This window comes from Saimiri boliviensis, chromosome X (genome assembly GCF_048565385.1).
Source record: "Saimiri boliviensis isolate mSaiBol1 chromosome X, mSaiBol1.pri, whole genome shotgun sequence".
NCBI classification, from domain to species: domain Eukaryota; kingdom Metazoa; phylum Chordata; class Mammalia; order Primates; family Cebidae; genus Saimiri; species Saimiri boliviensis.
This window is the reverse complement of record NC_133470.1, coordinates 130,702,760-130,730,679: the sequence shown is the minus strand read 5'-3', so window position 1 is coordinate 130,730,679 and position 27,920 is coordinate 130,702,760. Positions and strand designations below refer to the sequence as shown.

Below are 27,920 nucleotides of genomic sequence, written 5' to 3'. Positions count from 1 at the left end.
ATGAAGTCTTGCTCTGTAGCCCAGACTGGAGTGCAATGGCATGATCTCAGCTCACTGCAACCTCTGCCTCCTGGGTTCAAGCAATTCTCCTGACTCAGCCTCCTGAGTAGCTGGGATTATAGGCACATACCTCCATGCCCGGCTAATTTTTGTATTTTTAGTAGAGATGGGGTTTCATCATCTTGGTCAGCCTGGTCTCAAACTCCTGACCTCGTGATCCACCCGCCTTGGCTTCCCAAAGTGCTGGTATTACAGGCGTGAGCCACCACACTCGGCTTCATTCCTTTTCAATGTTGTTGTTAGAAGATAGATTAGGAAAGGAAAAGAAAAAAGCCCCAGTGAGAAGTCCACTGACGACCATTCTAATTGTTATGATCACTGCTCAATTGTATCAGTGTCATTGGTCACTAACCCAGTGCCTAACATGGTGCCAGGCACATACTTACTCTAATAAAGCACAGTGATTGCTGGGTTCTCTCTCTTCTTGTGCAGCTCTTCATGTGGATGTCTGAGCTCATATCAGGTCTGAAGGAGGCAGATTCTGAGGATTTGAGTCATGATGGCTGCCAAAGCTTCTACTCCTGATTTAAAGGGCAACAATCCTAGGAGACCAGCAGCACTTACATCCCTGGTAGGATATGACACCTGCATATGGTGAGTTCATAGATCTGAAAAAAAAAGCATGTTGTGGAATAGCTCCTGTGAGGTTCCCAAAATAGCCTAAAAGTAAAGAAGCTACTTTGATCTCATCACTGGGGAAGAGGTTTAGTGGGTGGAATTTCCTTTCATCAGCAGCTGCATGCTTTGAAGTAGTCCTTGACACCCATCTAAGTGATGCCTGCTTTGAAAGCAATGAATTAGCCACACGGAAAAAAGAACTTGATCTTAATATGCACTTACAATAAATGCATATTTTTCTGACTGTATAAGTCATTCCCATGTATCTCGCAGATAGGGGCTGAACTATGTAGTTGGTTAGCAGGTGTTCCTAGGAGTTTGATTCATGTAGTAATATTCTCCTTGCAGTCCGTCAGTTTTAGCCTCATTTTAATTTTTTAAAAAGACTTTCTCAGAAAAAACAAAATTGAGGGAATTCCACAGGAATTTTATTATCAACTTGTTAATTTCTGAAAAAAAGAAAATATGCTAGTATTTTGACTGGGATCCCATTGAAAGCACAGATCATTGTGGGGAGAACAGACATCATAACAAAACTGAGTCATCCAACTCAAGAAGAGAAAAAAAAGGCCTAGAGACAGTCTACAGGTCAACTCTAGAAAGATCAATCTATGAAAGAATAGTTATAATACTTCCAATTTTATATTTGTGATTAGAATTGAATCCGTTGAATTGTGTTTTTCTTCCTTTTCTTCCTTACCTGATGAATCCTGAGTTCTTTGGTGGTAAGAGGGAGGGAGAGAGCATGTGTATATATCAGTGTATGTACATGCACATATATGTTTGTATCACTGAAGTTGTGATGAGTGTCTATTGTTAGGAACACTTAAGGAGTGTTAATGTGGTCACATCAGTCCCTTTCAACTCCTCACACATTTTATGAACCAAATCAGAGTGATTATTCTTTGCATTTTTTCCACCTTTCCTCAGCCAGCATGGTTACCATGGTGACTCAGTGACTACTGTGGAATTTTGTGCAGACTGAGCATCCATGTATGATTCTTCTCTAAATTACTCACACCCAGTTGTCTGTCCACCAGACATAGTATGAGCCTTTGATTTTATGTGCAGTTGTTCACTTTTAAAGGGCTTAGAAGAAACTTGCTTTGCTTCTCTGAGGTTAAGCTACATAACATAAGAGGATAGTAAGTAACTTAAAAGAAAAAGAAATGGGTTGTTGATATTCTTCTCCTTCCTCAAGCTTTATCAGGAGGTTAGAAGAAATATTATCGGAATCATACGGCATGGACTCTTGTGTCTGGCTCCCTTCAATCAACATATGTGTGTGAGATTAACATTTGTTGTTTGTAGTTGTAGATTATTCATTCTCGTTGCTGTAAAGTATTATATTGTTTGGCTATTTCACAATGTAGTTATCTGTTATAGGAACTTGGGTATTTTCCAGTTTTTAACTTATCATGAGTAATGATGGTACGAACATTTTTGTTTGTGTCTAATGGATGGGCATATATTTTCATCTCTCTCGGGCGTATACCAAAGAATAGCATTTCTGAGTCATAGGGTATGTCTGTGTGTGGCTCCATAGATACCACCAAGCAGTTTGTTAAAGTGGTTTTTTTTTCAATCTGTATTCCCACCAGCAGTGTGTGAGTGTTTCACTTAATCCATGTCCTCACCAACACGTGATATTTTCCATTTTTTCCATTTTTGTTGTTCTAGTGAGCATGTGGTAGTATCTTTTCCTGGTTTTAATTGTAATTTCTCCATAGTGTTAAGTCTCTTTTAATTCAAAGAAGGTCTATCCTTTTTTTCAACATTCTACCTTAGTCAGAGTTCTCCAACGAAACAGAACCACTCATATATATGTGTGTATATATACACACAAATATATATGCACATACACATACTCATATGTATGTATGTATGTATATGTGTATGTGTATATGGACACAAACACACACACACACACACAGAGACATTGCAGAGATATTGCAGGTTCAGCTGCAAACCTCTGCGGTAATGCAAATATCATATTAAGCAAGTCACGTGAATTTTATGGTTTCCCACACTGCATATAAAAGTTATGTTTACACTACTGTAGTCTGTTAAATATGCAATAGCATTATGTCTATAAAAATGGTGTACTTACCTTAATTTAAAAATACATTATTGCTTCATCTGAGCCTTCAGTGAATCATTATCTTTTTGTTAGTGGAGGGCCTTGATGCTGTTGATGGCTAACATATCAGGGTGGTGGTTGCTGAAAGTTAGCATGGTTCTAATAATTTCTCAAGATAAGACAAAAATGAATTTTGTTGCATCCATTGACTCTTCTCACAAGATTTCTTCGTAAGCATGTGATGCTATTTGATAGCATTTTACCCAAAGTTGAAGTTATTTCAAAACTACAGTCAATCTTCTCAAACCCTGCCACTGCTTTATCAAGTTTATATAATATTCTAAACCTTTTGTTGTCATTTCAGTGATGGTCACTGCTTCTAAACTAGGAGTAGATTCCATCTCAAGCAACCACTTTATTTGCTCATTCAGAAGAAAAAACTCCTTATCTGTTCAAGTTTGATCATGAGATTGCAGCAATTCTGTCACATCTTCAGGCTCCACTTTAATTCTGGTTCTCTTGCTATTTCTACCACATCTGTAGTTACTCTTCCACTGAGGTCTTAAACCCCTCAAAGTGATCCATGAGGGTTGTAATCAACTTCTTCCAAATTCTTGTTAATGTTGATATTTTGACCTTTTCCTATGAATCACAATGTTCACAATGGCATGTAAAATGATGAATTCTTTCTAGAAGATTTTTCCATTTACTTTGACTGGGTCTGCCAGAGGAATCATTAAGCAGTAGCCCTCAATAGTGGGCTTAAAGTATTCAGTAAACTATGCTGAAAACAGAGGTGCTGTTGTTTAGGCTTGTTGTTTTATTTCTAGAGTACAGGCAGAGTATATTTAGCATAATTCTTAAGGGCTCTAGGATATTCAGAATGGTAATTGAACGTTGGCTTCAATTTTAAGTCACTAGCTTCATTAGCACCTTAAAAAAAAAAAAAAAAAAAAAAAAAAAAAAAAAAAAAACGAGTCAGTCTGTCCTTTGAAGCTTTGAAGCCAGGCATTGTCTTCTACTTTCTAGCTATGGAAGTTCTACATGACATCTTTTTCACTATAAAACTATTTTCTCTACATTGAAAATATTTTGTTTAGTATAGCAATCCTCATCAATTATTTTACCTATGTCTCTGGATAATTTGCTGCAGCTTCTACATGAGCACATGCTACTTCACCTTGTACTTCCATATTGTGGAGATGGGTTCTTTCCTTAAGCCTCCTAAACCAACCTTTGCTAGCTCCAGTTTTTCTTTTCTCACTTTTCTTCTGCTGCTTCCTCATGTTTCTTAGCCTTTATAGCATTGAATAGAGTTAGAGCCTTGCTCTGGATTAATCTTTGGCTTAAGGGAGTATCATAGCTGGTTTGATCTTCTATCCAGGTCACTAAAACTTTCTCCATATCAGCAATGAGGCTGTTTTGCATTCTTTTCATTCATGTGTTCACTGGAGTAGCGCTTTTAATCTCCTTGAAAAATGTTTACTTTGCATTCACAACTTGGCTGTTTGGTGCAAGAGGCCTAGCTTTTGGCCTATCTTGACTTTTGACATGCCTTGTTCACTGAGTGTGAATATTTCTAGCTTTTGTTTTAAAGTGAGACACATGGGACACTTCCTTTCAGTTGAACATTCAAAGCCATTATAGGGTTAATATAATAGCCCAATTTCAACATTGTTGTGTCTCAGGAAGTAGGGAGGCCTGAGGACAGGGAGAGAAACTGAGGAGCAGCCAGTCAGTGAAGCAGTCAGAGTACATACATTTACCAATTAAGTTAGTCATTTTAGATGGGTGTAGTTTGTGGTGCCCAAAAACAATTACAACAGTAACATCAAAGACCACTGTTCACAGATCACTACAACAGCTATTACAACAATAATGAAAAACTTTGAAGTATTGTGAGAATTACTGAAATATGATAGAAACACAACGTGAGCACATGCTATTGGAAAAATGGTGCCAATAGACCTGCTTGATGCAGGGTTGCCGTAAAGTTTCTGTTCATAAAAAAATGCAATATCTGTGAAGTCCAATAAAGCAAAGTACAATAAAATGAGATATGCCTGTATGTGTGTACACATGCATACACACACACACACACACACACACACACACACACACACACACAGGATCCTTGACTTATTACAGAGTTATATCCCATTAAACCTATCCTAAATTGAAAATATCGTAAGTCAAAAATGCACTTAATACACCTAACCTACTAAACATCATAGCTTAACCTAACTTGCCTTAAACATACTCAGAATCTTTACATTAGCCTATACCTGGGAAAAATCATTCAATACAAAGTCTGTTTTATAATAAAGTATTGAATATCTGGTGTAATTTATTGAATACTGTACTGAAAGTGAAAAATGGTTGTATGGATACTCAAAGTATAGTTTCTGCAGAATGCATATCACTTTTGCACTACCATAAAGTTGAAAAACTATAAGTTGAACCATAGTAATAAAGATTTATTATAAGCAATTGGCTTATGTAATTATGAAGGCTTTATTATAAGTAATTGGCTAATGTAATTATGCAGATGTTGAGATTTCTCAACATCTGCAGTAGACAAACTTGATTTCCAGGAGAGCCTGTGGTGTAGTTCATATTCAAAACTGAAGGTCTAAGAATCAGGAGAGTTAATGATGTAAATTTCAGGCCAAAAGCCTGCTGGCTAGAGACACAAGCAAAGGTGATTTGAATTCATGTCCAAAGGCAGAAAAAGACTAACATTTCAGTTCAGGAAATGAGGCAGAGAAATTCCTCCTGGTTAGTCTTTTGTTCTGTTCAGACTTCAATTGATTGCATGAGGCCTAGGTACATTAGAGAAGGCAATCTTCTTTACTCAGTTCACCCATTTATATGTTAATCTCATCCAGAGACACCATCAAAGACACATCCAGAATAACTTTTTTTTTTTTTTTTTTTTTTTTTTTGAGACAGGATCTCACTCTGTTGCCCAGGGTATAGTGCAGTGGCACCGTCTTGGCTCACTGCAACCTCCCTCTCCCAGGTTCAAGCAATTCTCCTGCCTCAGCCACCTGAGTAGCTGGGATTACAGGTATGTGCCACCATGCCTGGCTAATTTTTGTATCTTTAGTAGAGACAGAGTTTTGCTATTGGCCAGGCTGGTCTTGAACTCCAACCTCAAATGACCTGCCTGCCTCAGCCTCCCAAAGTGCTGGGATTACAGGCATGAGCCACTGTGCACAGCCCAGAATAAAGTTTGACCAAATATCTGGGCCCCTTGTTGCTCAGTCAAATTAACACATAAAATTAACCATCACACCTTCCAATGTATTTGCTTAAGATATTTTGCCCTGTGGAATTTGCTTTGTGGATTTTGCTGACTTATATCCTCATTGTGTTGTCTATTATGTTCCACTGGCAACTTTTTTCCCTTTAAATTTGTATTAGATTGATAGTCTTGATCCAATTCAGATTTTTTGGCAGAAGTACCTACTCTATGGTAGTGTTTATTCCTATAGCATTATACCAGAAGGAGGTTAATTGTATCTAGTTGTTTCTCCTCTTATGATGTTAAGATTGATCACTAGGTTCAAAAGTTGTTAGACTGATTATTGTCATAGACTGTTTTTATTACATTGAGTTATGCCCCTTGTATGCCAGTTTTTCTGAGAGTTTTAATCATAAAGGGACGCTGGATTTTGTCAAATGCTTTTTCTGTGTCTATTGAGATGATCAATGTGATTTTTGTTTTTAAATTTGTTTATGTGATATATCACATTTATGACTTGTGTATGTTAAACCATGCCTGCATCCCTGGTATGACACCTACTTGATAATGGTGGATGACCTTTTTGATATGTTGTTGGATTCAGTTTGCTAGTATTTTGTTGAGGATTTTTTTTTTTTTTTTTGAAATAGTCTCACTCTGTTGCCCAGACTGGAGTACAGTGGCGGGATATTGGCTCACTGCAGCATCTGCCTCCCAAGTTCAAGTGATCCTCCCACCTTAGCCTCCCAAGTAGCTGGGATTACAAGCGTACACCACCACACCTGGCTGATTATTGTATTTTTAGTAGATATGGGGTTTCACCATGTAGGCCAGGCTGGTCTCAAACTCCCAACCTCAATTGATCCACCTGCCTTGGCCTCCCAAAGTGTTGGGATTACAGGCATGAGCCATCATGCCTGGCCAAGGATTTTTACATCTATGTTTATCAGGGATATTGGCCTGTAGTTTTCTTTTTTGTTATGTCCTTCCCTGGTTTTGGTATTAAGGTGATACTGGCTTCACAGAATGATTTAGTGAGAATTCCCTCTTTCTCTGTCTTTTAGAATAGTGTCAATAGGATTGGGACCAATTATTATTTGAATGTCTGATAGAATTCAGCTATGAATCTATCTGGTCCTGAACTTTTTTTGTTGTTGTCAATTTTAAAATTACCATTTCAGTCTTGTTGCTTGTTATTGGTCTGTTCAGAGATTCTGTATCTTCCTGGTTTAATCTAGGAGGGTTGTATATTTCCAGGAATCTATCCATCTTCTCCCCTAGGTTATCTAGTTTATTTGCATAAAGGTGTTCATAGTAGCCTTCAATGTTCTTTTGTATTTCTGTGGTGCCAGTTGCAATATCTCCCGTTTTGTTTGTTTGTAATTGAGCTTATTTGGATTTTCTCTCTTTTCTTGGTTAATCTTGCAAATGGTCTATCAATTTTATTTATCTTTTTGAAGAACCAGCTTTTTGCTTCCTTTATCTTTATTTTTTATATTGTTTTTCCTAGCTTTAATTTTGTTTAGTTCTGATCTGATCTTTATTTACTTTCTTCTTCTAGGTTTGGGGTTGGTTTGTTCTTCTTTTTCTAATTCCTAGAGGTGTGACCTTAGATTGTCTGTTTGTGCTCTTTCAGACTTTTGGACATAGGTGTTTAGTGCTATGAACTGTCCTTTTAGCACTGCCTCTGCTGTACCCCAGAGGTTTTGATGGTCTATGTCACTACTGTCATTCAGTTTGAAGAATTTGTTAATTTTCATCTTGATTTCGTTTTTGACCCAATGATCATTCAGGAGCAGGTTATTTAATTTCCATGTATTTTCATGGTTTTGAAGGTTCCTTTTAGAGTTGATTTTCAGTTTTATTCCACTGTGTTCTGAGAGAGTGCGTGATATAATTTCAATTTTCTTAAATTTATTGAGGCTCGTTTTGTGGCCTATCATATGGCCTATCTTGGAGAAAGTTCCATGCACTGTTAAATAGAATGTATATTCTGTGGTTGTTGGATGGAATGTTCTATAAATGTATGTTAAGTCCATTTGTTCTGGGGTGTAGTTTCAATCCATTGTTTTTTTGGTTGACTTTCTGTCTTGATGATATCTATGGCTGTCAATGGAGTATTGATGTCCCCCACTATTAATGTGTTGCTGTCTACCTCATTTCTTAGGTGTAGTAATAATTGTTTTATAAATTTGGGAGCTCCAGTGTTAGGTGCGTATATACTTAGGATTATGATCGTTTCCTATTGGATAAGGCCTTTTATCATTATATAATGTCCTTCTTTGTCTTTTTTAACTGCTGTTGCTTTAAATTTTGTTTTGTCTGACATAAGAATAGCTACTCCTGCTCATTGGTGTCCATTTGCATGGAACGTCTTTTTCCACCCCTTTACCTTAAATTTATATGAGTCCTTATGTGTTAGTTTGGTCCCTTGAAGGCAGCAGATAGTTGATGGGTGAATTCTTATCCATTCTGCAATTCTGTGTCTTTTAAGTGAAGCATTTAGGCCATTTATATTAAAGATTAGTATTGAGAAGTGGGATACTATTCCATTCATTGTCCTATTTGTTTCCTGTATACCTTGATTTTTTTTCAAATTGTATTTTTGTTATGTAGGTCCTGTGAGATTTATGCTTTAAAGAGCTTCTGTGTTGATGTGTTTCCAAGATTTTTTTCTTGCATTTTAGGTTTTGGGGTACATGTGAAGAACATGCAAGATTGTTGCACAGGTACACACTGCCTTCCTCCCCCTCGACTATATCTGGCATTTCTCCCCATGCCATCCCCGCTTGTTTCCAACATTTAGAGTTCCTTTTAGCATTTCTTGTAGTGCTGGCTTGGTATTGGCAACTTCTTTCCACAGTTGTTCATCTGAAAAAGACTGTTTCTTTCATTTATAAAGGTTAGTTTCACTGGATACAAAATTCTTGGCTGATCATTGTTTTATTTAAGGAGGCAAAGATAGGGACCCCAATCCCTTCTAGCTTGTAGGGTTTCTGCTGAGATATCCACTGTTAATCTGATAAGTTTTCCTACATAGGTTACGTGGTGCTTTTGCCTCATAGCTCTTAAGATTCTTTTCTTCATCTTAACTTTAGATAACATGATGACAATTTGCCTACGTAATGATCTTTTTGAGATGAATTTCCCAGGTGTTCTTTGAGCTTCTTGCATTTGTATGTCTAAGTTTCTAGCAAGACTGGGGAAGTTTTCTTCAATTATTCTCCCACATATGTTTTCCAAACTTTTAGATTTCTCTTCTTCCTTGGGAACATGGACTATTCTTAGGTTCAGTCATTTAACATAATTCCAGACTTCTTGGAGGCTTTCTTCATTTTTTCTTATTATTTTTTCTTTGTTTTTGTTGGATTGGGTTAACTTGAAAACCTCGTCTTTGAGTTCTGAAATTCTTTCTTATGCTTGTTTGATTCTATTGCTGAGACTTTTTAGAGCATTTTGCATTTCTGTAAGTTCATCCATTATTTCCTGAAGTTTTTATTGTTTTTTATTTATGCTATTTCACTGAAGATATCTCCCCTCATTTCTTGTGTCATTTTTTTTTATTTCCTTAAATTGAACATCACCTTTCTCTGGTGCCTCTTTGATTGGCTTAATAACTGACCTTCTGAATTCTTTTTCAGGTAAATCAGGGATTTCTTCTTGGCTTGGATCCATTGCTGGTGAGCTGGTGTGATTTTTGGGGGAGTACTAAAGAACTTTGTTTTGTCATATTACCAGAATTGTTTTTCTGGCTCCTTCTCATTTAGGTAGGCTATGTCAGAGGGAAGATCTAGGGCTCAAGGATGTTGTTCAGATTCTTTTGTCCCATGGGTGTTCTCCTGTTATAGTACTCTCCCCCTTTTCCTAGGGATATGATTTCCTAAGAGCTGAGCTGTAGTGGTTGTAATCTCTCCTCTGCATCTAGCCACCTAGCAGGTCTACCAGGCTTAGACTGAAACTTCAGGTTGTCCGCACAGAGTCCTGTGATGTGAACCATCTGCAGGTCGCTTGGCTGTGGATACCAGCACCTGCTCCAGTGGAGGTGGCAGAAGGCTAAAATGGATTCTGTGAGGGTCCTTAGCTTTGGTTGTTTAATGCAGTATTTTTGTGCTGGTTGGCCTCCTGCCAGGAGGTAGCACTTTGAAGAGAGCATCAGCTGTGGTAGTATAGGAAGAATCAGGTGGTGGGTGGGACCCTGGAACTCCCAAGAGTATATGCTATTTGTCTTCATCTACCAGTGTGGGTAGGGAAGAACTATCAGGCAGGGACAGGGCTAGGCATGTCTGAGCTCAGACTCCCCTTGGGTAGGTATTGCTGTAGCGTCTGTGGGGGATGGGAATGTGGTTCCTAGTTCAATGGAGTTATGTTCCCAGGAGGATTATGGCTGCCTCTGCCCTGTCATGCAAGTTGTTAGGGAAATATGGGAAACCTGGCAGTGATAGGCCTCACCCAGCTCCCACGCAACCCAAGAGGCTGGTCTGGTTCCCACTGTGGTCCCCTCAACAGCACCGAGTGTGTTTCCAGGAAATGGGTGAGCTGGGCTGAGAATTTGCCCCAGGCTACCAGCCTCCCGGCTGCAAAAGCAAGCTGGGCTTTCATGCCTCCCTGCCTGTGGCGTCTGCACACCAGATTCACGCCCTCCCCTGAGTTCTGGTCAGGAGACTTCCTATTCAGTTGGAATTGTTACAGAGTTCAGCTGGAGGTTTCCTTTTCCCTGTGGTCTTTTCCCAGTACCTCTGGTAGCCCTCCCTAAGGACTTCTGTGAAACAAGGCAGAATGGCTTTCTAAGAGACACAGGGAGCCCACAGGCTTGTCCTCCTGCTTCCTCTACTCCTGTATTTCGCTTAGCTCCCTGAATTGACTCAGCTCCAGGTAAGGTCAGAATCTTCATCCATGATCTAGACTTTCAGGTTCCCCAGTGAGGGTGTGTTTTTGGGAATGGATGATCCCCCTTTTGCAGTTCCACAGCTTGGGCACTCACAGTATTTGGGGTGTCTCCCAGGTCCTGCAGGAGCAATCTGCTTCCTTCAGAAGGTCTGTGAGTTCTCTCAACTTTCCTGGTTTATTCCTGCAGTAGTTCTGGAGCAAAAGTACATGATGCGAGTTTCCACACACTTCTCATCTGCCTAGGAACTACAATCTAGTCTTGCCTCCCATCTGCCATGATCCCTCTGGAATTTCTTATTGAGCCTCAAGAATAAATAGTGCAGAAGATCCAGAAATATTATTGGGCCAGCTAGACTGAAGATGGGAATCGTTAACCTTGTACCCCAGCTGCAAAACCCATCAACTGACCACAGGTCTTTGAGTAAGTCCCTTCCCCTTTGTTGGCCTCAGCCCAAACACAGAGGAGCACTCAGCATAGAAACAGTGATTAGAGATGTAGGCTTTAGGGTAAGAAGTTTCTGAATTTGACCCTGGGAACCATCACTTTTTGGTTGTATGATCTATAGTAAGCAGTGTATCTATTAATACTATATACCCCATAATTGTTAGCATATTGTATTATTATTATTCATTTCACCTATCTAAAGGGTGAATAATAGGAGTAGGAATACATGGCCAGGTATTATGTTTCATGAACCTATAATGAAATAGCTGTTGGACAGAGTATTTGATATATAGATTAAAGGAAGTCTATAGAAATCTTACGAGCAGATCCAAATATATATTATTCAATATGCTACATGTATGCCATTTCCAATCAGATGCATTATTTAAGAACTGAGGCTCAGTCAACTGGAAAAGGGTTCATTGGAAAGCAAAGCTGGAGCAAGGCACAGTGGCTCATGCCTGTAATCACAGAACTTTGGGAAGCCGAGGCAGGAGGATAGCTTGGGCCCAGGAGTTCAAGATGAGCCTGAACAACATGGTGAGACCCCATCTCTACAAAAAAATTTTAAAAATTAGGCATGGATGTTAGCACATGGCTATAGTCCTAGCTACTCAGGAGACTGAAGTGGGAGGATTGCTTGCGCCCAGGAGGCCAAGTCTGCAGTGAGCTGTGATCACACCACTGTACTACAGCCTGAGGGATAGAGCAAGAACCTTAAAAAAAAAAAAAAGTTTTATCATATATTTTACCTTATAATTAACCAGAATCCTCATCCGCATATTAGTACTTAAGGTAAAAGCAAAACTGAAATAAAAAAATACAGGATACTAAACTATACATATGGTGTATTATTATATGGGTTGTATATGTAATGCATGTACAGTACATGTGCATACATGTATACACTAAAAAATCCCAGTCAGAGAACATAGCCCAATCTTACCTTCAACCATGATGGGATTGATTTTTTTTTGACACAGGATCTTGCTGTGTCACTCAGGCTGGAGTGCAGTGGCATGATCTCAGCTCACTGCAGCTTCTGCCTCCCAGGTTCAGTCTATTCTCTGCCTCAGCCTCCTGAGTAGCTGGGATTACAGGTGTGAGATGCCATACCTAGCTAATTTTTTTTTTTTTGTATTAGTACAGACAGGTTTTGCTATATTGCCCAGGCTGGTGATCTTGAACTCCTGGCTTCAGGTGATCCACCTGCCTTGGCCTCCCTAAGTGCTGGGATTACAGGTGTGAACCACTGCACCCAGTCTATGATGGGAGGGATATTTTTAACTTCTCTACTTGGCTCAATATTAAGCCTTTGGTGAGTATGGATTGTACTTATGAAAAAAAAAAAAACCGCTGTGTCCCCTAAAACCTTTGCTACTTATAAAGAGTATAGAGAACTATAAAATTAATCCAAGTTAAGAAAAACTTTACTCTTTCCTGATCCTTTCTTCTCTCCTAGAGATAATCAGTATCCAGAAAGGGGTACTTACTATCCCACATTGTTTTTTTAGTCCTTTACTACATATGAGAGTGTCCCTAGACAAAATATAGTATTCTTTTGCATATTTGTCTATATACAAGCACACACACACATAAATACTATAGATGTTCTTCTCTTCCAACTAGCTAATTTAACATTAAATGTCTGTATGTATATGTACACACACACACACAAGCTGGATTCTTACACTTAAGAGAGTGTTGTGAGGAGTTTAAGGGGAAAACCTCACCAGATCCCAGCACAGTTTTTGACACATTATTCACAACATCAGTGTTTGCTTCCTTCTCATCCCAACTCTGCTAACTGGGGTGTTATTTATTTTCACATTCCCTTCTATTTTTACCATTAAGCATTCTTCTCCATTTTTTTTTTTTTTTTTAGTTTACATTGTGGTTCTTTATCAGGCTTTCTGAATTGAATGTTTAACTCATTTATTTTCATTTTTATTGATATAGGTATTTAATGTTTTAAAATAGTCTGTGAAAGCTACTCTAGCTAAATTCATACAAGCTGTGTTTTCATTATGATTATATGCACCAAATTCTGCAATTTTAATCTATCCATTTGGATGCAAGTTTTGTTTAACAGCCTCAGATAGAATCAGTTTTCATGAATGATCCATGTTTATATGAAAGTAGGTGTGTTGTCTAATATTAGGCTTCACAATTTAGAATAAGTGTATCTGTAAGATCTGCCCTTGGAATTATATTGCTTAGGTGTTCTCTACAGTTACTAAATGTTTTTCTCCACCTGAACGTTTTTGGATTATAGGAAATGTGGTAGAATCATCTATTTTTAAATGGTTTGCTTCTTCCTACTTCTCTTTGCATTTATTGTAGTTTTTGCTCTATCACTATTTTTACCACACGATTGCATATATAAGTATTAATATCTCCCATCTTCCTTGTGAATTGTAGCATTTAGCTTTATCAACCATGCTTTTTTGTCTCTTTAAATCCATTTGGGTCTGAATTTTTCTCTCTTAATTGTCAAGATTGTAACCCTTTCTTTATATTGGCAACTGCCTAGTAGATATTTATCGTTACATTTTTACCCTATCTGAATACATTTGTTTTGTTTTATGTATATCACTTGAAAAAGCATAACTTTGGATTTTGCTTCAATAGGCAATCTGAAAATAATTTTCTTTTAATAGGTAAGTTAAGCCAATTTATTGTTATCAATATGACTGATGTCTTTGGTCATTTGTGTTCAGTTCTGTTACATTGCTTTTAAACACAGAAATTGTACAGTCTTTCACTGGTTCATATGTCTATTTGCTTTCTATATTTAATTAGTATTTAGAATCATTAATACATAAGATCCTTGATATGGAAGAATTCTTAATAATGAGTAGAGAAATCATTAAAATATGTGGACAGATAATTCACATAAAATGCAATATACATAGTCATTAAACTTTCAAAAATTTACCAAATTACAATAAGTAAATGAATTCAAATTAATATCCTGGGCTATCGTACCGAGTGGAAAACAGAAGTTGCTGAAAAATATGTACAATATGATGATTTGGAGAAAGAACAGATGTACATGAATGTGTTTTGCACATATATAAAATAAAACATAATAGCAAGATCAGGTTTACTAAGGGTAACTAACTGTTCTAACAGTTAAAACATGAACATCTCAGAGATCAGTAGATTTGAACCATCAGGAAAAGAAATGTATTTATATTTATATGATGAATAAGCTTTGGTACCGTTTCTCTTTAGGATGAGATACTGAGAATGGCAGAAATTAGTAAGAAAATCATGGTTTTGTTAACTTTTAATTGATATGCTCTTCTTTTTACCTTCCCCTTTTCCTTTAATTTTTATTCGACATGTAATGTACATATTTATGGGATACCAAGTGATATTCCCATATGTGTATGCAATGTCTAAGGAGCAAATCAGGGTAATTAGCATGTCCATCCCCTCAAACTTTGCCATTTCTTTGTGTTGTAAATATTCAAAATCTTCTCTTCCAGCCTTTTGAGAATATACAATAAATTATAGCAGAACACCAAAACTCATTCTTCTTGTTAGCTATAATTGTGTGACAGTTAACCAGCTACTACTAAAAAAAAATTTTTAATGAGCTCCTGGAAATAGAGTAGAATTGTGAGTATTAGAGACTGGGAAGAGTAGGAGGCAGGGAAGGATGGAGATAGGTTGGTTTACTTTCCTCTTTGACACCCGAATGGGAACCTTTCTTTGAACCCCAGAAGAAAGATATTACAGAATAACAGAGGATGAAGATGAGTCTGCTGTACAACAGACTGAAATCAAGAGTTCTGGGTCCCAGAAACCAGATCTGTCCTTGCCTGCGGGACCATGGGAAGTGACTTCCCCTGTGCTGGTCTCAGCCCTTACACAGAAAATGATGGTATCCAAATGGTTAGGGATGGGGACTTGGGAGTCATAGAATTCAGTGTATACTTGAGATCATTTCATCTGGCTTTAGGATATCTAGCACTGTCTACTGTCTAGATATGTGAGACCACATGCAATAAATACACAGCATGTATGTATATGGATGTATATACATATATTCATGTATTTTCCATATGTGTGTACAGAAATGCTGGCTGATCTGAACACATTTGCCCAATTCCAAGTGTGCATAGAAAACTGGGAATATTCAAAATTCCAGATTTTTTGCTTAGGAGCAAGAAGAAAATATGGCCCTAAATCGAGAGATGAGAGGTGGGGCTGAAGAGGATCTTGGTTTGGATCTTTTTTTATTTAAGTGTGAGTTTCAACTTTTGTCAATCAAAGAAGGACTTTTGTTGAAATAGCTTTACTGTTTCTCAAGTGTTCTGGAGAAAAAAAAAAAAAATGACCCTGCAATCACTTTTTGGAATTGTCTTGATTTTTCTGCAGTTCAAGCTATATCGAATATAGTTACATGTAGAGAATGTCATTGTAGTCTTGAGTGTATATATGTGTGAGCGCTGATACTTGTGTATTTTCTTTGGGTGTGGAAAACAATTCAAGCTGAGAAAATTATTCTCAAAGATGCATTTTTACAAATTGTATTTAAAAATTTTGTTAAACCATTTAAAAAAAAACCTCACATTTATATAGAGAGAATATAATGGGAGGAATGCGCAAATACGTACTTTTTAAAGTTAAAGAGTGGTAAGATTGCCTAGTATATGTTTATCTCTGGAATTAACTGTATGTTCTACAATTCCTAAATTAATATGAATCATGTTTTAAGTCAGAATTAAAACTCATATAAACATTGCATGTTAAATATTTCAGACATAAAAATTCAAAAATAGTGTAAGATACTTCTGTGTATTCATATTAAGAAATAAAACATTACATATACAGTAGAAACTTAAGTCTTTTCTGATTGCATTAGCTGCTGTTTTACTTGGAGTAGTCACTAACAAGAATTTGGATATTTCATTCTTAATACATCTCATTGCAATTTTTAACATGTATATATCACTACATGAAATGTGATCTTATTTTGTTGGATGTTTCATCTGTAGTTAGTGGGACATGTAATGGAAAAGAGAAAGGAAGAAACACAAGAAGAACAAATGCACATCCACATCTCAACAGTGTGACAAGTATATATGCCTACTTGCCATGTGTATTTTCTTTCAGAGCTACTAAAATGGAAACACTTATTTTCTCAGTTTATATGCTGTAGGAAGCAGAAATGCATTCTGCAGATATTATTTTCATTTTAAAACTCTAATATGTTCAGAGTCTTCGTTTTCCAATTGTTTGCTATCCCAATACAATGTCTCAGTGTATCTGAAAATGAAACATTTTCCCATTTGTCTAGGCTGAATTTTTTGTCTTCGTTCTCACTGTTTCTTTTCTAGGCCTGTTCTCTACATCTAGAACCTCATCTGGGCCATGCTGGTAAAAGAAGACAGTATTTTGGGGGAGTTAGTTTTCATGTGTCCAGACCCAAATTCCTTGGTTGCTTTAGGGCTGCATTGCATTTAGAACTTGGACTTATTTTGTATTACAAGTGCTGGCCATGTGTATATTTTCCTTTCTTTTTGTTGTTTTTAGTTGCACAAGGAAGGCACTTCACAGGTGTTTCAATTCACATGTGCTGATTGCTCCTTGGGCCCTGGGCTGGCTGACTGTGACTGAACTTTTACCCTGAATCCTTCTATGTCACTATCTTCTTCTTTAATCCTAACAGCTATTTAAGATACCCATCATTCTGACCACTATTCAGATGAGGGTACCGCCTTTAGGGGAGTTATGTAAATCAAAGAGAAAACTTTGGTATCTTCTGATCAGCAGCTTACTCTGGAATACTCTAGATTTTTTCCATTTTTCCTTAATGCCTGCAGGGCTCTGAATGCAATAATCTTCCTCCAGGCTGACTGTACCCACTCCCTGTGGTGGTGTTCAATGTTTTCTTCTTTTAAATTATGAGCTGTATAGCTTTTAACTCAAATTATTGAAATTTAATACACTTTCTAAATAAATAAAAAGCCACTCAGAATCGTATTAAAACAAAGGAGAAAACATCTGCAAACCACACTTCGGATATTAGGATAGTATCCATGATTTACGAAGCACACTCTGTAACAAAAAGATTAGCAACTATTTCAACAGATAATTCACATACATACATGAACAATGAACATGTTAACTATGACAAAACCACAAGAACTAATAAGATACAAATATCAGCCCTAAATATAATATAAAGTGGAAAAGGTAAGTTGCAAAAGAAGATGAGGACTGTGATTACACTTTTGGAGAAGACTCTGTGTGTGTGGGGGGGTGGTGAACGGGATTGTGTGCACCTCACCTACAGGGACGTATCCGAAGAGTATGCACCATACCAGGGACAACAGACACTCTTGGGTCACAGCATAGAAGCTGGACCAGTGAGTGATAAAGGTTTATTCCAATTTATGAATATGCTTCTGTATATTGTTTGAAAGTTTGTTTCAGGAAAATGTATATTGATGAAAATTTTGATAAAGAAAATACTTGTTAATAGATTGACAACAGTAATGTGTAACTGAATTCAGTAATTTGGAAAAGGATTCATTGTATTCAGTTTCTTGGGAAAACAAAGTAGATTTAAAACAGTAAATTGACTCTGTGTGTGTGTGTGTGTGTGTGTGTGTGTGTGTGTGTGCATGCGCGCGCGTGTGTGTGTGTGTGTGTGTGTGTGTGTGCATCTGTTTCTAGCTCCTCTAGCTCCATCACCCAAATATAGCTCACAAGTGCAGGCTTATCTTCAGTTCAGACCAGGCCTGGTTTCTAATCTCAGATTTAGATATCCCTTAAATATGCTTATTTTAGAATTCATAAAAATGATGGATACAGAGGGATGGCTGTAGGTAAAAAAGTTCTGCCTACCAAGGGCTGCCAGTGTGCGCTAGAGGTATCTCATGTTTCATCTTATGGATACCCCAGAGTAGAGGATTTTACTGTCTTATTTTACACTTATCAATTCTATTCTGACAGAATTAGAGTTATTCTATATGTAAATTCATATGCTAGGTTTTAAGTGAGGAATATTTTTTTGTTCCTTGCAAACACATCTGTGGAAATATTTGACAATGATGGTATGGTGGTGCCCCCTCGTGACTGAAGCCCGAACTGCAGCTTGAATATCACAGCAGGAAAGTGGGAGGGAGGGGTTGTGGCCCAAGCCCACCCTGCTGAGTTTTCTAGAAGTCTGAGTGAAAATTGGGCATTCCCAATGTGTAGGAATACCGTCAGCCTCCATTTAAAAAGTGGAGCCTCTTACTATGTGGAAGAAAAAACTGTGTCAGAGGAATAAATATATTTTTTAAATGCTTTGGGACAAATGGATAAATAGCTGGAGACCTGGGTAAGCTAAAATGGATGCAGATCTTTGATCATCTTTGTAACCTAAGTTTGCTCTTACTATAACCATCTTGTCATGGAAATATATGATAACATCTTAAAATACTAAAACACACACAAAAAAACTCACTTTTTTTTTTTTTTTTGGACTGCGTATTTCTTTGTGTGGATGCCCTCAAATTTACTTCACTAGTTTCCTAGCAATAAAAATTTAGTTTCCTTACCATTATTTCTATGACCAAAAATAGTATACTTAACACCATGCTTATGTATATACAAATATTTTTGTAAGCATTTATTAAGTTCCTGAAAGTGTCATTTTAAAACCCTTTGAACTATAAAATTTTATGTTAATAATGACTTTAAAATACTATTACTAATTTATATTACCTATATACATTATAAAAATACCTGTTTCTCCACACATTAGAAATAATGTGAATCATTAATCTGGTATGCAAGAAGTCATCTCTCATCATTGCTTTCATTATAACTCGTTTTGCTGCTTCTAGAATTCTATCCTATGGATGTGACCTAATCAATTTTCACAACCCTATATTATTCAGACTGTTCTGATATTTCCTATTATTTACACTGTGTGGATGGCATATTTTCAGAGTCTGTGCACTGCTAAAGTGTACAGTTTCAGGCACAGTTCCTGTGGCTGTTTGCAGCAGTGAGTTAAATGTGTCTTCCTTGCGTCCAGCAAGTTGTCTCAGGAGAATTATAACACAACATGATAAATGTCTCAGTTTGTGTGAGTGTGTGTGCGTGCATCGCGCATGCACTAACAACCACATTTCCCTCTGCCCCTTCATGGATTTGTGTCTCATTTGGTCTCTCTTCCTAAATTCAGGTCCAGAAGTGACAAAAGCTAATTATCAGGATGGCAGTCCTTATAACCAGATGCTTATCAACATTCTTCACTGCATTCTGAAGATGAATTTCTACACGGGAAATTGTTGATGTAAGTGGTGTTCACTCTTTGATATGTGTTGACATAGTGGCACACATAGAGTTGGTGCCGTTTAGATTCCCCAAGGGAGGCACGTGAGAACAGCCACAGAGGAGTGAAGAAATTAGTTATGCTGACATCCTATCACATGGGATGGCAGAGTTCAGGACCCACTCTTAAGTCATTGTCATACTTGAAAGATGTGGAAGTGATGAGATGACATCAAATTTTGCACACAAGCACAACCTTATGCAGCATGAGGGGAAGGGGGAAGACGAACGATTATTGCTTGGAGTTACACAGGACAGAGGCAGCAGGGCTAGGACACAGACACTCTTTTATATGCATTCATTTTTATATAAAACATGTGCCAATTCTTTTGTATGAAAGTGTTTGGTCATTACTGTGGTACAACAGAAGACCGGAAGACCATATTTTTAAACAGCTTTCTTCCAATATGCCATAGAGATAATGAAATTTACCCATTTTAAGGGTAAATTTGATGAATTTAGTAAATGTGTAGAGTTGTGCTACCATCACCAGAATCAAGCTTTAAACATTTCCATTATCTCCAAAAATCTTGTCGTGCTTGAATACAGTTAATTCCTTCTTCAGCCTCGGCAATCACAAATGTTTTCTGTGTCTATGAATTTGCTTATTTAGATACTTTACATAAATGGAATCATACAATATTTGGTCTTTATCGTTTGACTTCCCTCACCTTGTTATGATATATACTCAAGGTTCATCCATAGTGTAGCATGTGTCATAATGTCATTCTTTCTAATAGCTGAAAAATCTTGTATGAATAGACTATATTTTTTACCTATTTATCTGTTAATAGTCATTTGGATTATTTCTAGTTATTGGCTAATATGAATGGCAATTCAACACACATTTGTGTTTAAGTTTTCAGGTAGACTTATGTTTTCATTTCTCTTGAGTATGTACCTAAGAATGGAATTGCTGGTAACTCCCTGCTTATCCATTTGAGGAACTGCCAGATGACTTTCATGACCCTGACAGTAATGAGGAGTGTAGGCTTAGCCAGTTGTTCTTATTGTGATTAGACAAGGGTTATGTGTTTTGAGAAAGAATATCATTGAGTTGAAGTGCCGTTCTGGTCACATTATATCTGGTAGTTAGGATGACTACTTAATGTCACTGGTGATGTTGGACTTCATCATTTAATTAAGGTGACATTTGCCAAGTTTCTGTAGTGTATAGTAACTATTTTCCACGTGACTAGAGAGCATGTGGAGAGAAGGAAAACACTCCCGTGTTTCCAATTTTATGGTGAGTCAGTGTCATTTCTCTGTGGTGGAATAAGCGCCCTGATGGTGCTGGGAAAGGGAAGAAGGTGATTCCACCATTTCTATTCAACCGAGTAATGGACCCCATAAATGCAGTTCGGGGTAAGGAAAGAAGTCACCACACACCCCATTTCTTCCTGTTTCCCAGGTTTTCCTGTCCCCATATGTTTCTTGTCCCCTTGTCTGCATGAGAGAAGCGTGTTTCCTTTACACTCCCAAGGGGCTTGATGAAAACCTTATACAATCTGCTGTTCAGGACACTGGAGCAAGAGAGACCAGAGATTTCTCTGCATCTTGGTGCCAGACCCAACCAGTGACTGTGAGATGTTCTTGTCTCAGGGGTAAATCACTTCTCCTGCTAACCTACCTTGAAGAGTGGATGTTTTTGTTATGTGAGGGCTTCATTGCTATGTGGTAGTGATGGTGAGGCACATAGAAGCAGGTAGAGATGGAGTGCCTGGTGGGTGAGCCAACACCCAGGGCACGGGCTCCAGGACTTGTGTTGCCTGATCCAGCCGTCTCATCATCTCGATCTTCCCATCTTTCTATCCTTTCTCAGGGCACTTCAGATACCTGTGTACATCCCATACTGTCACAAAGAGCAGGGGGCAAATGAGGTGGGGAAGGGAGCAAAGACAGAGAAAAGTAGAGGTGATCCCCGGAGGGCCTGCTGTTTTCTGTTGTCTTCCCTGTTCTTTCTTGTTCCACGTGAGGTTATGTTTCTTTATTTCACCCTACAGTTAACTTCAGAGACCTGGTAATCCATATGACCCCACAGCTATGCCTCATGACCCAAAGGTCAAGATTTCATTTCCACCGTCCTTTTCCTCAATGTGAAGGGCTGTTCAGTGAGTGCCCTTAGGGCACAATACTGAGGAAGTATAAAATTGTCGTCTTCCAAACGGGAAGCTGCTGCTTCCATTGCGGGGAAGGGTAAGAGATGGAATCCCATTGGCATTCTGCCACTTATCTGGAGAGGGTCTTAGTCTCTGTGAGCCAGAGCTTGATCGTCTGCAAGGTGGGACTCACCATACTTCCTTCACACTGCTGTCCTGATAGGTAAATGGAATAAACCATATATTTTTATACCACTTTCTTAGTCCATTTAGTGTTGCTATAAAGGAATATCTGAGGCTGCACAACTTATAAAGAGAAAAACTTTATGTGGCTAACAACTCTGATGGTTGGAAAGTTCAAGATTGGGCATCTACTTATGATGAGGGCCTCAGGAAGCTTCCACTCATGATGAAGGCCAGGGGGAGCTGGCTTGTGCGGAGACCACATAGCAAAAGATGGGAAAGAGAGATGAGAGGTACTAGGCTCTTTTCAACAACAAGCTCTTGTGGGAACTAATAGAGAAAGGACTCACTCATCACAGCAAGGATGGCACCAAGATTTTCATGAAGGATCCACCCCCATGACCCAAACGCCTCCTGTTAAGTCCCACCTCCAACATTAGGGATTAGATTTCAACATGAGGTTTGGAGGAGTCAAACTTCCAAATCGTAGCAAACACTTATTGAATTTATTTCTTCTGAAAATGTTTCTGAGATGTCTCTAATAAGGTAACTTTGGGGCTATTTTGATATTTTGGCCACGCTGCCATGACCATTCTTACACACATGCCAGGGACTCTCTGCAGTGCAGATTTGAGAGAGCAGCAGTTGATGGAGCCGTGTTTGCTTCTCTCATACACGTTCTCCAGTGTCTGTGCAAAGACAGTCTACCATTTTGTTCTCCTGCAGCAACATGTCATTCTTATGACTCCACAATTTCAGTTTAAACAGGACACAGCATAAACACAAACTTACTCATCAGATTTTCTCATCAAACTCTAGGACTATTCAAGAACAGATTCTGAGGCATAAAGTGGGACTGTTATGTTTGTGTTTAGAAATGTACATGTGAAATATGCCATTTATATGGAAATAGATGGAGAAAAATGAAAAGTATTCTAACATTACAGTGATAGGATATTACATCCACAAATATTAACATTGGGAAGCCTATTATTGCACAAATCTAGAGAAACAAGTGCTCTCATCTTGTAGTTGGTTGGGATATTCATTAGTAAAGAGATTTTAACTTTCAACTAGACAGTATATATTAAAAATACTCACTATTTGTTTTATTCTTTGACAAAGAATAACCATTTGTGGAAATGTATCTTCCAGGTACAGCCTGGCAAGTCATTATCATGCATGTGTCCCTACCACTGAGGGCTGAGCTGACCATTTCCCTAGCTGGTTTGCTACCTTCAGCCCCACCGCACTTCGCGACCCTGAGTTATCCATCCTTCCAACCAAACAGGAGAATCTGTCTCATGGCTGGATGCCGAGCCTTGATGAACCATATACAGAGCTTCTCCAAACATTGATATAGAGCAATGCTCAGGTTCCTACTCCCAGAGGCACCTGTAGAATTCTGACCTCATCACTTTCCAAGAGAAATCTCTCTCCTCTTTTCTCTGTGTCCTTAGAACCCTTCCCCTTCCTGCCAGGTACAAGTAGTCCAATCCTTTTCTTAAGTTTAAGTTTCCACACAGGATGAAGCAAACACTACATCTGCTTCCAGCCTTGCTATAAACCTTCCCTGAGATGCGGGGAAAGGGGCCCAAGCCTGGTTTTCTGTTGGAAATGCAGGAAGGGTAAATACAAGGAGAACTGAGATTAAACTCAACAGTATATGTCCTCATACTAAAGATTTGCCACCAGCAATTCAAGGTGCCCAGGCTGTCAGGTTCTGGCAGTAGGCCTGGTTCTGGCAGTGGGCTTGCTGAGCAAGTTTTTTACCATCCAGCTGTGTGGTTAGGAGCACGTGCTTTGTTAGTCACAGACATCCATGAAGAAGAGAGGATACTGGTACCTCACTAGCAGGGCTGTCACGAGATCAAATCCAGACGCTAACATAAAGAAACTAGAGCTGGGCCGCTCTAAACACTTTGCTCCATAAGTAGGAGCTATCGTTCCTCCCTGAGGCAGAAAACTCATCTATTAATTTAACCTGTTTCCGCAGCCAGGGCTTCTTAACCAGGACGCACATAAGAGTCACCTCGATGTGCCTTTTCTAAACCCTCAGGTGAAACACCCTGGTTGGTAGAAATAGGACTCTTGCACAAAGGGCATTAAGTTGTAATAATATGGGCCTCAGAAAATGAATACATCAATGTGGTGCCAACAGTGTATTTGAAAGTCTGTTTCCCCTTTATTTCACCAACAGCTTTTGTCCTTTTTTTGTCTTACCTGCTCATTTTCCTTAGACTTGCCTCATTGGAAATGTCATGTCAGAAGGTAAATAAAACTTACATATCCAAAGGCTACACCCCTAGGGTTGCCAGATCTTGCAAATAAAAACACAAGATGCCCAGTCACATATCCAATAATGTCGCAGTTTAATTCCAAAGGCCATCTACGAGCAAACTTCCCTTTGCTTCAGGGGAGGTCAGTCTTTTTTTTTCTGTGCAGACTTCCAGTTGATTAGATGAAGCCTATCCACAGGAGATGATAATCTGCTTTACACAATGTCCAGAAATTTAAATTTTAATCTCATTCAAAAACATCCTCAAAGAAACATCCAGAATAATGTTTGATGAGCTATCTGTGTACTTTAGCTCATCAAACCTCACTTTAGCCCAGCCAACCTCACATATAAATATAGCCATCACACACTAAAATATTATTCATTATTTATCTGGAATAAAATATAAGTGAGTATCTTCTGTTTTATCTGGCTACCTTACCTATGGAGGACTCTGTGCCCAACTAAGATGTTCCAGGCAAAACCCTAGCTGAGTTCCCAGGAGATACCAGCACCAGTCATCATCCATTTGAGTAAGCCTCTTGGATGTCCCAGATGTGTAGACCACACAGCCCCAGGTGACAGATACCCCATGAAGCAGAAAACACCTAGCTCAGCCCAGTCAATACACAGAATCCTGAGCGATAACAAATGGCTGTTTTGGGGGATATTGGTTAAGGAGAAATAGATATCCAAAACATTAGGGTTTTGGTGAGCTTTCTCACTTTTTCTGTGATCTTTTATTGAATAAGAAAGGGATTCTCTTATTCTTGAAGGCTTGGTGGAACTTAGTTATAATTTTGACTATAATGTGAGTATTAGTTTATATGTGGATAGAGATTTGTGGACATGTCATTGATTCCTACTTGAAGAGATTGCCAATGGAAATTTTTGCAATGTATATTTTTTCCGCTACTATTTGAATTGGAACCTAATACCATAAGATGAGCCTCTACTACAGTCACGTAAATTAAAGTACTGAGAGTGTGTTGCTATAAACCACTTCATAAGAAAAATCTCAGAGGTTGACTTAATGAGTAATCATTCCAAACAAAGTATTTCTTTATATTCACTAGTGTTTCAGGAAAGTGTCCTGAAATACTTTCTCCTGCTACAGGGATAGCCCTTGGCAAGGAAGTCAGTTTTCTTGAACACACATAAACAGGACTCCTTTAGGAGACATCAGGCTGCTATGCATTGCAATTCTTGGCATTTGTGACTGTCCCAATGCAGCACTGCTGTGTGGATACTGTCGATTCTGGGACTCATTTGTAGCCCATGTGACAGCAAATCTAAATCACATTATGTAATATGACTTTTATAAGAAATAAAGCCCTTGTAGTTTAAAAAATTATATATCTCAGTTGGTTTAGTGCTAAGACTTGGAGCAGTGGATTACTTGGGGCGGGAGGCCTTAAAGATTCAAGCATTGTAAAGTAAAACCATAGGAATAGTTGAGTAGCCAGCAAGGCACAGAAAGAAGACTAGATCTGTGGGCCTATTGTAAGTTCCCCTCCTGTTGGCAGAGTAGAGTGAGTACCTCTGAAAGGGAGCTTACTACCAAGAGTTTTGAAGGAAGGACTCCAGCTGAGCAGCATGTTTCTCCTGCCAAAGGAGTGTGCACAGAGGCTAGAAATGTTTTGGTTGTGAATGTCCATTCACATGGAATAAAATATTGGGATGGGGGATAAGGATTTTGTGAAGACAAACTATTGTATGATTGAATTGATTAGGTTTTTGCCTACTAAATAACTACATTATTCCAAGCCTGCTTCCCTGAAATAACTTAGAGATATCTTAAAAGACATATTTTGGTGTTCCTAGGTTGTTTAGTCATATGATTATAAAAAGTCTCTCAGTTTTCTGCCACAGATGCCTAACTGCCTAGCATCGTGTGTGAGTTGTACATGTTCTCCCCCTCAGGGCTAGCTCCTTGTCAAGAGCCTTAGGATACCTACCTGGGTTTCTATGTTGTGAAGATACTACCTCAAGATTACTTTTAAAGCAAACAAAATTCCCGACAACACAGACTTTTGTCCTATTATTAAAAGAGGGCAGAGTTCCACCAATTACCTGGGTCCCAGTCTAGTTCCTTTTATTAGTAAGCTTTCTCAGGTGGTGGTCTGAAAAGTGAAGGTTTTTTGCTAAGAAAGGCAATAGGACAGAGGGCTGTGTGTAGGAGGCATTTCCGGTGTGGAGGAGGCATTTCCGGTGTTGAGGACAAGCCTGTACATCTCAGTTGCCATAGAAACCAGACGTCATAAGGGTGACTGTGACAGCTTTTCAATACAGACCTACATGGCCTGGTGAAAAAAACAGGATTGCCTTCAGGTGTTTGAGACTCAGCTGAAGATATAGGGCTGAACTGCCCTGGAGTGTGGGAAGACAAGGGATCCCAACCAAGCCTCCTTGTTCTTGCTTTGGGACTCGGTGCCCTGGCCGCCTGGTGAAAAAAAGAGGTGGGTCCCTCCTGGTCCCAGGGAGTGTGGTGTCCTGCTCCAAGGTGTCTCAGGGCTACTTCCCATGTAAGGGAGGGTTGTGGGAGGATGATACAGGCAAAAACTGAGCTTGGCATCTCATTCTGTATAATGGGGATAATTATGCTCACTCATAGAATTCTGGGAACTTACGGTGATAAAGAGGTACAAGACCATAGCCCTGTGGTTATTGTGGAATCAGGAATATGTATGTAAATTCAGGCCTCTTTTTCTTCCTTTTCAGATTTGTTTTTAGCGGGCAGATAAGGAAGGAAGAAAAAGGCCCTGGTGAGAAACCCATTGTACCTTCTGGATATGATCACTACCCAATTTTATCAGTGTCATTGGTCACTAACTCAGTGCCTAGTATGGTACCAGGCACAGAGTTACCCAACAATGTACAATAATGGCTGGATTCTCTTTCTCCCTGTGCAACTTTTCATGCATGTGACTGAACTTATATTAAATGTCTGAAGGAGGTTAGTTGTGAGGATCTGGGACATGATGGGTGCTGAAGCTTCTCCAGATTTGAAGGGGAGCAGTCCTCAAGAGACCCCTGGCACTTCCCTTGCTGGTGAGATATGATGCCTGATTCTAATGAGTTCATAGATCTGAACAAAAGCACATTGTGGAATAGCTCCTGTGAGGTTCACAATATTATCCAGAAGATGAGAAACTACTCTTTGTAGTAATCTTGATTCCCATCTAAGAGATGCCTTACTTTTATCATAAAGCAATGAATTGTTGTTCACTTGAGGAAGGAACTTGATGTTTAACATGTCTTTGCAACAAATTTACATATATTTTCTGCCTTTATGAATACTTATCAGTGATGCCCATGTATTTCTCAGATGGGTGCTGAACTATACAGTTAGAAGGTTAGAAGATCTTCCTAGCAATTTGTGATTATAGTATGCATTCTTCCATGGTTTCCATATTTTTTGTCTAGTCTATAATTAAATTTTCTACGAAGCCAGAAATTAATTAAGTGCTACCTAAAAATATTAAAATGTGAGGTACAAGAAATTGGCATTTTCCAAATTAATACTTGCAATGTAGTTTGCCCTGTTATAATGATATCCAGCTATGTCCTCTAAGATAACTAGATTTTTCTAAATATCATTATTATTTCCCAGGACATTGCAATTTCAGTTCTGTAGTACCTGGCCTACCTACCTTTCCCACTGCCTTGGCCCCAGGTAA

At 38.5% G+C, this 27,920-nt stretch overlaps 1 protein-coding gene across 6 annotated transcripts in view; it reads left to right on the top strand.

Annotated features, from left to right (window-relative positions):
* Positions 1-27,920, top strand: part of GPRASP3 (G protein-coupled receptor associated sorting protein family member 3) — a 110,808-nt gene that overhangs the window by 74,585 nt on the left and 8,303 nt on the right. For 5 of the 6 annotated variants that reach the window (XM_074392039.1, XM_074392036.1, XM_074392037.1 and 2 more), the window contains one exon: positions 493-27,291. The gene's annotated coding sequence lies outside the window, so the exon portion shown is untranslated. The remainder of the gene's footprint in view (positions 1-492; positions 27,292-27,920) is intronic. The other variant, XM_074392035.1, reaches the window with a different exon arrangement.